Source organism: Carex rostrata, chromosome 1 (assembly GCF_964058835.1).
Source record: "Carex rostrata chromosome 1, lpCarRost1.2, whole genome shotgun sequence".
Classification (NCBI taxonomy): Eukaryota; Viridiplantae; Streptophyta; class Magnoliopsida; order Poales; family Cyperaceae; genus Carex; species Carex rostrata.
The window spans coordinates 17280274-17289892 of NC_135918.1; positions in this window are offsets into that span (position 1 = coordinate 17280274).

Below are 9619 nucleotides of genomic sequence, written 5' to 3' on the forward strand. Positions count from 1 at the left end.
TATAACACCAGTGAGAACCAAATAAAAATAAATTGATAGACACGATAAAAAACCATGACAAGGAACACAATGTAAAAAGATTAGATTGGTCCTAGTTACAACACCGTATTTTTCAACACTGAGAGCTAAATAATGCCTTGGTTTAATCCATCTCCCTCTAAAAAGAAATTGTTGACTCTGAAATAGATATATTGGCAAAATTATAATTTAAGTCAGATCTCGAATCTTCACGCAATAAGTAAAAAATTTGTAGTGTAGGGACCACCATATGCAGTGGCAGATAAATCGGATCTTCACGCGATAAGTCAAAGTTTTGTAGTGTAGGGATCACCATATGCAGTGGCAGATAAATGAACCTACAAATTAGAGATCTTTCAAAATTGAAATATTAAAAAAACCTAAATGAATCGGTTGGCAGACAAAAATAAAATAAAAAAATAAAGAACGATTTGGTTCGCACTTACACCTAAATTTGATCCTTAATTTGAAAACTGCGAACAGAGTAAAAATTAAATTTTCAGAAAAAATAAGGTTATTTGTTTCTATTATTTTTAGAAATGGTAAAAATAAAAATTTCTGTAGCAAAATTCACTAGTAAACTCTTCCAATAACAGGTAACAGTAATTGTAACAAATCCTATAATCGCCCCCTCTCAACAGAAAAAGAAAAGAGAAAGACAACCATTTTATTTCTCTTGCTAACATTTCTCATATAATAATTCAGGAGACACATTGTAATGTACAACCCAAGAGAAAGGAAAGGTCGAAAGGAAACGTTCCTTTTCTTGGGTTATGTTTGGAATTTCGTTCTTTTAAGAATAAGATTAAAAATATCGGTTCATATACTCTTTTTTATTTTTTTACAATTTAGGGAGAATTTCATATATACCGCTAAAAAACTGTGAAATTACGTATTTACCATCCAAATTTTTGTAATTATATATATTTATCATCTAAAAAATCTAATAACTCACATATTTATCCAATATAATTTCTGTATATATCAAATATACGCAAAACTCAGATTAATTATGTTCAATTTTCTTAAAACTATAATTAATCAAGGATTAACTTAGCACCCTCTCTTTCTTTCGTTAGAACCACTCTCCTTTATACCCACTATAAAAGATTAAAAATAAATATTTTGAACTGAGCCAGTAACAAAACATAGATTCTTAAACTCAGTTACTAGTTTGATAATGAGTTGCGAGATCAGCGTCGCATTTAGTTTGAGTTGTTTTGTTGGAAAAGTTGGAGTGGTTATCTTGTTTTTAATTAGACAAGTTGGAACTGAAATTCTAATATCCGAATCTGCTACCCCCTTCTCTCTGAGTTTAAGCGGGAGAAATGAGATGAGGGGAGAGGTTCAGCAGAAATGGAAAAATTACGTCCAAAAAGGCGGAATAGAAATCTATGCACATAAGAGGAAGGGGTGGAGAAAGAGAAGAGACTAAATAATTATTTAATTATATTTTATATAATATTAAACTTAATTAATTCAATTTTTTTATTAATTAAGTAAATATGTGAATTATTATATTTTTTATATGGTAAATATGTAATTACAAAAAATTAGATGGTAAATGCGTAATTTTGCAATTTTTGAGTAGTATATATAAAATTCTCCGTTATTTTTTTATATAAGAAATCAAACTATTTAACTTGTTACTATTAACATTATTATCAAATTACAAAATCAAAGAAAACACCTAATTTGTCTTTTTAATACAAAATAGTAAATAGTACATGCAGTATTCATTAGTTTTCGTATATTCAAAGGTTTAAATAGCGTTTATCGCGTCATAGCGGACTGATTAAAAAAACAGCGCTATGTTCAAATAGCGCACTATAGTGCGGAATAGCGCGCTATAGCGCCATAGCTTTTATGGTCTGAAAACGCTATAGCAGCGCTATTTAGAACCTTGCGTATATTTATTAGAAGAGAACACCGTAGCATTTTTTTAACAGTTCTTTTTAGTAAATATGTCTTTAGTTTAAACTTAGTACATAATAAAAATTATCATAATTTAAATAAGATGTGGAAAAGTTGAGACACAATATTTAATCTAGTGGAAAAGATAATATTTTTGGTGTAGAAAGTTACAAGTTTAAACCCGAATAATGTGGATATTAAATATTTTGGTAACTTGACATTTACTTAAAAAAAAAAAAAAACCGTGACAAGCTATAACCATTAATTTGAAAGCATCATCATCATGCATGAAGCCTATGTGTACGTGGATTATTTTTTAAAAGAAAATTTCAAACTATCCGATCCGTTTGCACCCCTAGACCATAAAAGACGGGGTTTTATTTTTTGTAAGATAGGGAAAATTGTTCATACATCGAATAACTCGGTCATTTCCTATATATATTATTGTTTAGTGTACATATATATTGACAACTTAGTGCAGATATATATGCGATCGGAACTCGATTAAATCAACTGAATTAAACAAATGAATTAAAAGTGAGTAAATCTCGAGATCTGCATGCCATTAGTTTGACTAATGAGTCAAATGCAAATGAGCGATTGGGCAGTGCACCATGAATTAATTAAACAAAATAGGGGGAATTGCACATATACCTCTGAAAAACTTTAAAATTACATATTTCCTCCTCTAAATTTGAAAATTACATATTTTCCCTTCTAAACTTCAAAAACTCATATACTTATCCATTTTGTTAACTTTTTATTAAAACTCATTCCAAATTTATAAAATACCTATTTTACCCTTCATTAAAAGTATAAAATACTCAATCAAAATCAAATTTGAATCTGGAGGGTTCCTCTACCATCCGATCTGCGCGCATCGCAATGAGATTATTATTGCATGTTTGCTTCAAGATTCATGCTAATCTAGCACACACAGATCTCAAAGCAATTTTGTTCTGCATGCATCACATTAAGGTCTATGCACGTTGCTCCAATATATGTGTGTGTTTGCTTCAAGATTTGTGATGATCTAGCGCGGATAGATCTTAAAGCAATTCGGACGGTAGAGGAACCTTCAGATTCAAATTGGAGTCAAAAAACATAGGTTGAATATATTTACTGGTAAGATCCCTCTTTTTTTTTTCTGAAGCCTATACAACAATAAATTTTGATAAGCAAAGAAAGAATAGGTTGAATGGACAAAAGATTAGTACAAGGTATAGTTCTAGAGTTGCAGGCATGTGTTTTTTCCTGTTTCTATTCCATAGCCTTGTCTCTACCTCTTCTTTCAGCAAGGCGAGAGAGGATGATAGGTTTTAGCATAGAAACGAAACGTTGCGCCGAAAAGAGGGAGGGATTCTGTGCGCAAAAGGGGAAGGGAAGGGACTAATTCAAGTTATTAGATTAATCTCTAATTAATCTTTGTTTCTGATTAATCGGATAAATACGTAATTATATAAATTTAGATAGTAAATATATAATATCACAGTTTTTGAGTGGAGTTAGGCTGGGGTGCTATGGATTAGCAATTTTCAAAGTGACTTAATAAATAGTAAAAAAATTCAGAAAATTATAAAATTTGGTCTCCAAGCAGATATTAATATGGATAATAAGATGAACGGTTCGAATCGACCATTTGGATTTTGAAAACTTGAATATTGAGCCGTAGCATAGAGGCCTCTATCCTATCCATAGCACCCCAGCCTACCTCTTTTGAGTGGTATACATACAATTTATGTCATTGCTGTACTCAAGTTGGTACTTAATTCATATACTCTTTTGATTTTTTTTTATTGTTCACTTTGCAACAGTTGTGTAGCGGATGCAAGAAAAACTAATTGTTAGCTTCAACATATAATGCACATGAATCAGACACAGAGAATCCACAAAGTCACTAAACTGCATATAAAAGATGCTTCGCTTCCTTTAAAAAGTCATTAAATGTACAATTGTTTACTGAATTCGGGATATTTTATATAATACCCCCACACCTCTTAAAAGTTAAAACCATCACACAAAATATTTTTCTTTGATTTCTTTTGCCGATTTTTTCATTAATAATTAAAAAGAAGAAGAAAAAATATTGAAAAAAAAGATACATTCCTATAAAATCTCGTTTCATAGGAATTTCATTCCCGTCCGCAATAAACATTTCCATCAACTTATCACACTAATTAATTAACCAAACAAATTATAATCAACAATAGAAATGAATAAAATAATTTAAAATAATTTAGATGGAAATGTTTATCCCGTCAGAGTCTGAACCTGTTTATTATAAATGGAAGTACTTGGAGATCAACCTGTCTCGGATGAAATGCATTGAATCATTAAATTTAACTTCAATTAAGAATAGCACAAATAATCTAGCTAGACAGCTCAATCTAAGGGACACAAATAGTCCTGACAAATTGAACTTAATTCCGACTCTGGATGGATAGATATTTCCGTCTAATTTTTACTTTTTTTTATTCATTTTATTATTGATTATGATTTGTTTGATCATTTAATTAGTGTGATAATTAGAGTGGGATGTCTATCCGTCCGGCGGATGAGAATCAAATTCCCGTCATTCTTATAAATCGATACTTCATGAGAACGTATATTTCTTTTACTTTTTTGCACTTTTTTATTAATAAAAAAATTGGTAATATATTGATACAAAGTCTTTGTAGGATTCATTTTTAGTCTCTTTTCTCCTTTTTTTTTTTTTTTTTTGAAGGTTAGTGACTTAAATGCCTACTAATAATTTCATTGATAAAAAAACATATTTACAATTGGTCAAATAACCGCATTTTCTAAATCTACTTTTTTATTCTCATAAAATCATCTAAACTACTCAAATATTCTAATTATCTCTTCAACATTCTAATACCTTAATCTTCATCTCGTTTCACGACTGGATCCTTCTTTGACCGCTGCCGCGCTCTGACAATAACTAGATCTAATCACCGTCACGCTCCAATCAAGATGTTGATCACTTTAATGCTATCTCATTCCACGACCAGATATATTTTTTCGACCACCACCGCACTCCGACGTCGATCAAATCTACTCACTGTCGCTCTCCTGCAGAAAAATGGACTCTACGCTCCGAGCTCCAACGATACCACATTCCTAGCTCCGATCGGCTCCGGTCGGCTGCAGTTTTTCCCCTCTCTCATTCTCCTCTCTGCTCGAGAAGATAAAACCGAGAGAGGAGAGGATGTTATGTCGAGAATAAAGACTACATAAGAGTAGAAGAAAAGGAGTTCAATGGAGAAAGGAGGGATGTGTGATGTGGCGGCTGTCAAACTCTAATGGCATGTTTGGATAGAGAGAAGAAGGAAGGGGAGGTGAAAAATAGAAGGGAATAAAATGGAATAGAAATGAAGATTAACATATTTAACCTCTTTTTATATTTGAATGATTAATGAGAGAAAATAAATTTAACTTTATTTTCTGTTTTATTTTTTATTTGGTTGATTAAAATTTAGAAGGTTAATGTAAAATTCAGTGGCTGTTGTAGGTTTCTGACAAAAAACTTGTATAAGAATTATATTCGTAAGATATAAAGTTGAACATGTGTGTTTTTTTTTTTTTAAATTTGCAATAAAATTTATTTCCATCCGTTACACTCCAAATTGGATGGGAAACCGAATCTATTAATTACAATAATACAAGATTAAGCCTTTCACCTCCGACATAATTTTATCAACCAAACACAATTCGACGAAAGGTTTTCTTTTCTTTCTATTCCCTCCCTTCCTATATACTCTCCATCCAAAAAAGGGGTAAATGACCAAGGGAATCACCAAATTCCTCCCCTCCCTTTCCTTTACTCCCACTTAATTGTCTCAATCATAAAGTTTATTATTTTAAATTTCTTCATAAATTGCATCAATTATATTTGGAACATGCATCTTGTTCTATGTAATTTAGCAATTACTCGTGCCCCTCTGGTGGCCTAAGCTTGAATATATATATATTTTTTATTCATAATAATCTTAATTACTTGGCTTGATATATTAGAGCAACATTTCAAGAAAAGTTAAATTCAAACTTTGCATTCATTTGATTATACGTAAACAGAAAAGTTTATATTTATAAACATTTGAGTTTGTATGGGTCGACGTCATTCTAGAAAAATGAGCATCACAGCTATTTATATAAAATAGAAAATAAATAGTTTGTCTCATACATAGTTGTTTCTTGTGTAATGAATATTTTGAAAGACGAAAGAGTGTCAGTAGAAAATGAGAATGAAATAGAGGAGATTCCACAATTTGAGGAAGAAGAGGAAATCATAGACGAAACATCTTTGTAAAAGTCAACAAGAACAACATAACCTTCAGTAAAGTTAAGAGACTATAATGTATGAGGTACAAAATTTTATAAAAATGTATGTCACATCACAATACAAAGTCTTTCTAACCTCCATTTCAAATTAATGAGCAAAAACCAGATAATTATTAAGAGACTATTACAAATCCTATTTGAAGCAAAGTCATGAAAAAATAAATAAAAATCCTAGAAAAAAAAACTTGAATAATTATATATAAAATTATGCATAAATATAAAAATTTGAACGGAGCACGAGCATAGGATATGGTGAGGCAAATTTTTCAGGATGGAGCATAATTATATAATGATTTTATATACGAATATATGTTTGTAACTTTTTTCCAAAAGTTGAGAAGAAGTATATTTGACAAAAAAAAAATGGTGCGGATGTAAATGCCCCACCCCGAACTAATGTGGCTTAATTCGCCGCTGATTGCATCCCTTGTAATTAAGTGGTATTGGTTTCAGAAATTTATTTAATACCTTATCTTGAACTATTTTGGTTTCTTAATAGAGTAAGTCTTAAGTGCTTTTAGATACTATAAGACCTTTCGTGCTACAGTCTCAAAAAACTATTGTATAAATTTTAAACTTTGATCTAAGTATCTTAATAAATTGATTATATAATGAACTTGTAGAATACTAATTTTTACTATTTTTTTAAACTTTTCTTTTACTATTTTTAATGATTTATGAAAGATGATAAAAAATGGCTTAAAAATAAAAGAAAATTGTCAATATTTTCTGCCATTTTTTACTACCTTTTATAAATCACAAAAATTAATAAAAAAATTTCAAAATTTTCAAAAAATTAGTAATCTACAACTTCATTATATAACCAATTTACTGAGATACTTAGATCGAAGTTTAAAATTTATACGATAGTTTTTTAAAGCCGTAGCAAGGAAAGCGTTATGCTATCCATAGCATCTAAGCCTTATTCTTCTTAGTAATTAAAATAAATATATAGGTCAATTTCACAGTTGCTTCATATACTCTTTCGACCAATTTTTTTATTAATACCCTAAAAAAAGATTTTAATGAAAATGCCCTCGATATTTTTTTTTTCAAAACTGTCCTGATCGCCCCGGCCCACTTTGATCACCAGACCGCTCAAGACAGGGGCGGTCCACTTCTTTTTTTCTTTTTTTTGTTTGCACGGAAAGCGTTATGCTATCCATAGTATCGAAGCCTTATTCTTCTTAGCAAAATATATATACATAGGTGAATTTCACAGTTTGTGCTTCATGTACTCTTTCGACCGAATTTTTTATTAATACCCTAAAAAAAAGTTTTTAATGAAAATGCCTTCCATATTTTTTTTTCAAAACTTCCCTGACTGTCCCTATGGGGGGCGGCCCACTCTGATCACCAGACCGCCCCAGGCAGGGGCAGTCCACTTCTTTTTTTTAAAATATCTTAATATCAGGGGCGCTCCTATGTGGAGTTTTAGTTTTCTTGTTTATGGTGTATGCAAAAAAAAAAATAAGACATTTGATATATTGATGAATGATGTCGTAACACTTTATAACTTTGACTTGATTTATCAGTTTGATATCACAAGTCTAAAGATATCACTAATTAAGGACTTGGTCTTGATTTTTAATAATTTATTTTATTCAAATATACACAAGGAAATATGGTTATTAGAGAACAAGAGAGAGAATAATTAGATTATTTGATTATTGTCAACATATACTATTTACTTGAATAATCAAACGCACACAATAAATAATAAATGCATTTTCAAATAATTATATGGGTAATTCTTGAATAATCTCTTAGGCTTTTGAAAAAACTAATACCGATCGTTGTATGTCTACCATTGATAGAAAATATAAACTGAATTTTTGAGGCATCAAAATGATGTTTTTTTTTTTGCAATTCTGATTCCGTTGATGCCTGAAGATCCTCCCCCGAACAAAATTCGGATCCGTCTCATCTCCACTTTCCAAATTGTGATCATACGTGCAAATCCGACTTTTCTAGCCAAAGTTATGGTTGTTTAAAGTTTTTTTTAAAAAAAACGATGCTTCCATGCAAAAACACCAATAACGCACCGATGCTTTATGCTCGGCTTAACGACGTCAAAAGTGCATCGATGTTTCATTGCCAAAACATCAATGACGCACTCATGCTCTCTAAACGGCCATAACTTTATTATTGTCAAAACATCGATGATGCACCTATGCTCTGTAAACGAGCATAACTTTAAAATGTATTTACTATTTGTTGTGTGTGTTTGCTTATTTTTTAATGGATTATGGTTTTATTTATGAGTAAAGCTACGGTGCTATGGGTTGCATATAGGACTAAAAAAATATGGAGAATAAGATGAACGGTCTCCAAAAAAAATGTCTGAATGGTGCAGAATTTTTTTAGATCAAGTGATTTTCTACCTATCTAAAAAAATAGTAAAAAATTTTCAAAAAATGTAAAATTTGGTCTCCAAACACATATTAATATGGAGAACAAGATAAACGGTTCGGATCGACCGTTAGGATTTTGAAAACTCAAATATTGAGCCGTAGCACCGTAGCCTTACTCTTCATTTATTATTCAAAGATCATTGAAATTATCTATGATTGTTCAATATATGTCCTTTACACGGTATTTTTTTTTTAATTCCAAACTGTCTCTTCTTAGATTTCACAATCTGGTTCTAAACTTTTTTGTTGATGTTCCATGAATTATTGTTATATTTATGATTAAAAAATCATCAAAGCATATTGTTTGGAATAAAAAAAAGTAATGGTTATATTTATGATTTCAAAATCTTGTTCTAAAAGTTATTTAAAGTGTATATTTGAATAAAATAAATTATTAAGAATCAAGACCAAATTCTTAATTAGTGTTATATTTAGACTTGTGATATCAAACTGACAAATCAAGTCAGAGTTATAAATAGTTACGATATTATTTATCAATATATCAAATGTCTTATTTTTTAGTATACACCCTAAACAAGAAAACTAAAACTCCACAAAATTATTTAAATGAAAATATTAAGATATCTAAAAAAAAAAAAAAGATGACCGCCCCTGCCTGAGGCGGTCTGGTGATCAGAGTGGACCGCCCCTGTGCGTCAGGGCAGTTTTGAAAAAAAAAATATCGACGACATTTCATTAAAAACTTTTTTTAGGGAATTAATAAAAAATTCGGCTCTTTCGACAACAAGTTAATATTAAAAAAAACCGAGATAAGTACGTAGTTGCTACTTTCATATACTCTTCTTATTTTTTTTTGACAATTTATGTCATTATTACTGTACCCAAGTTGGTATTGGTATTTCGTGTATCATCCAACAAGTTAACATAAAATAATTTCTAATATCTACAATTTCAATAAAACGGGCGGGATC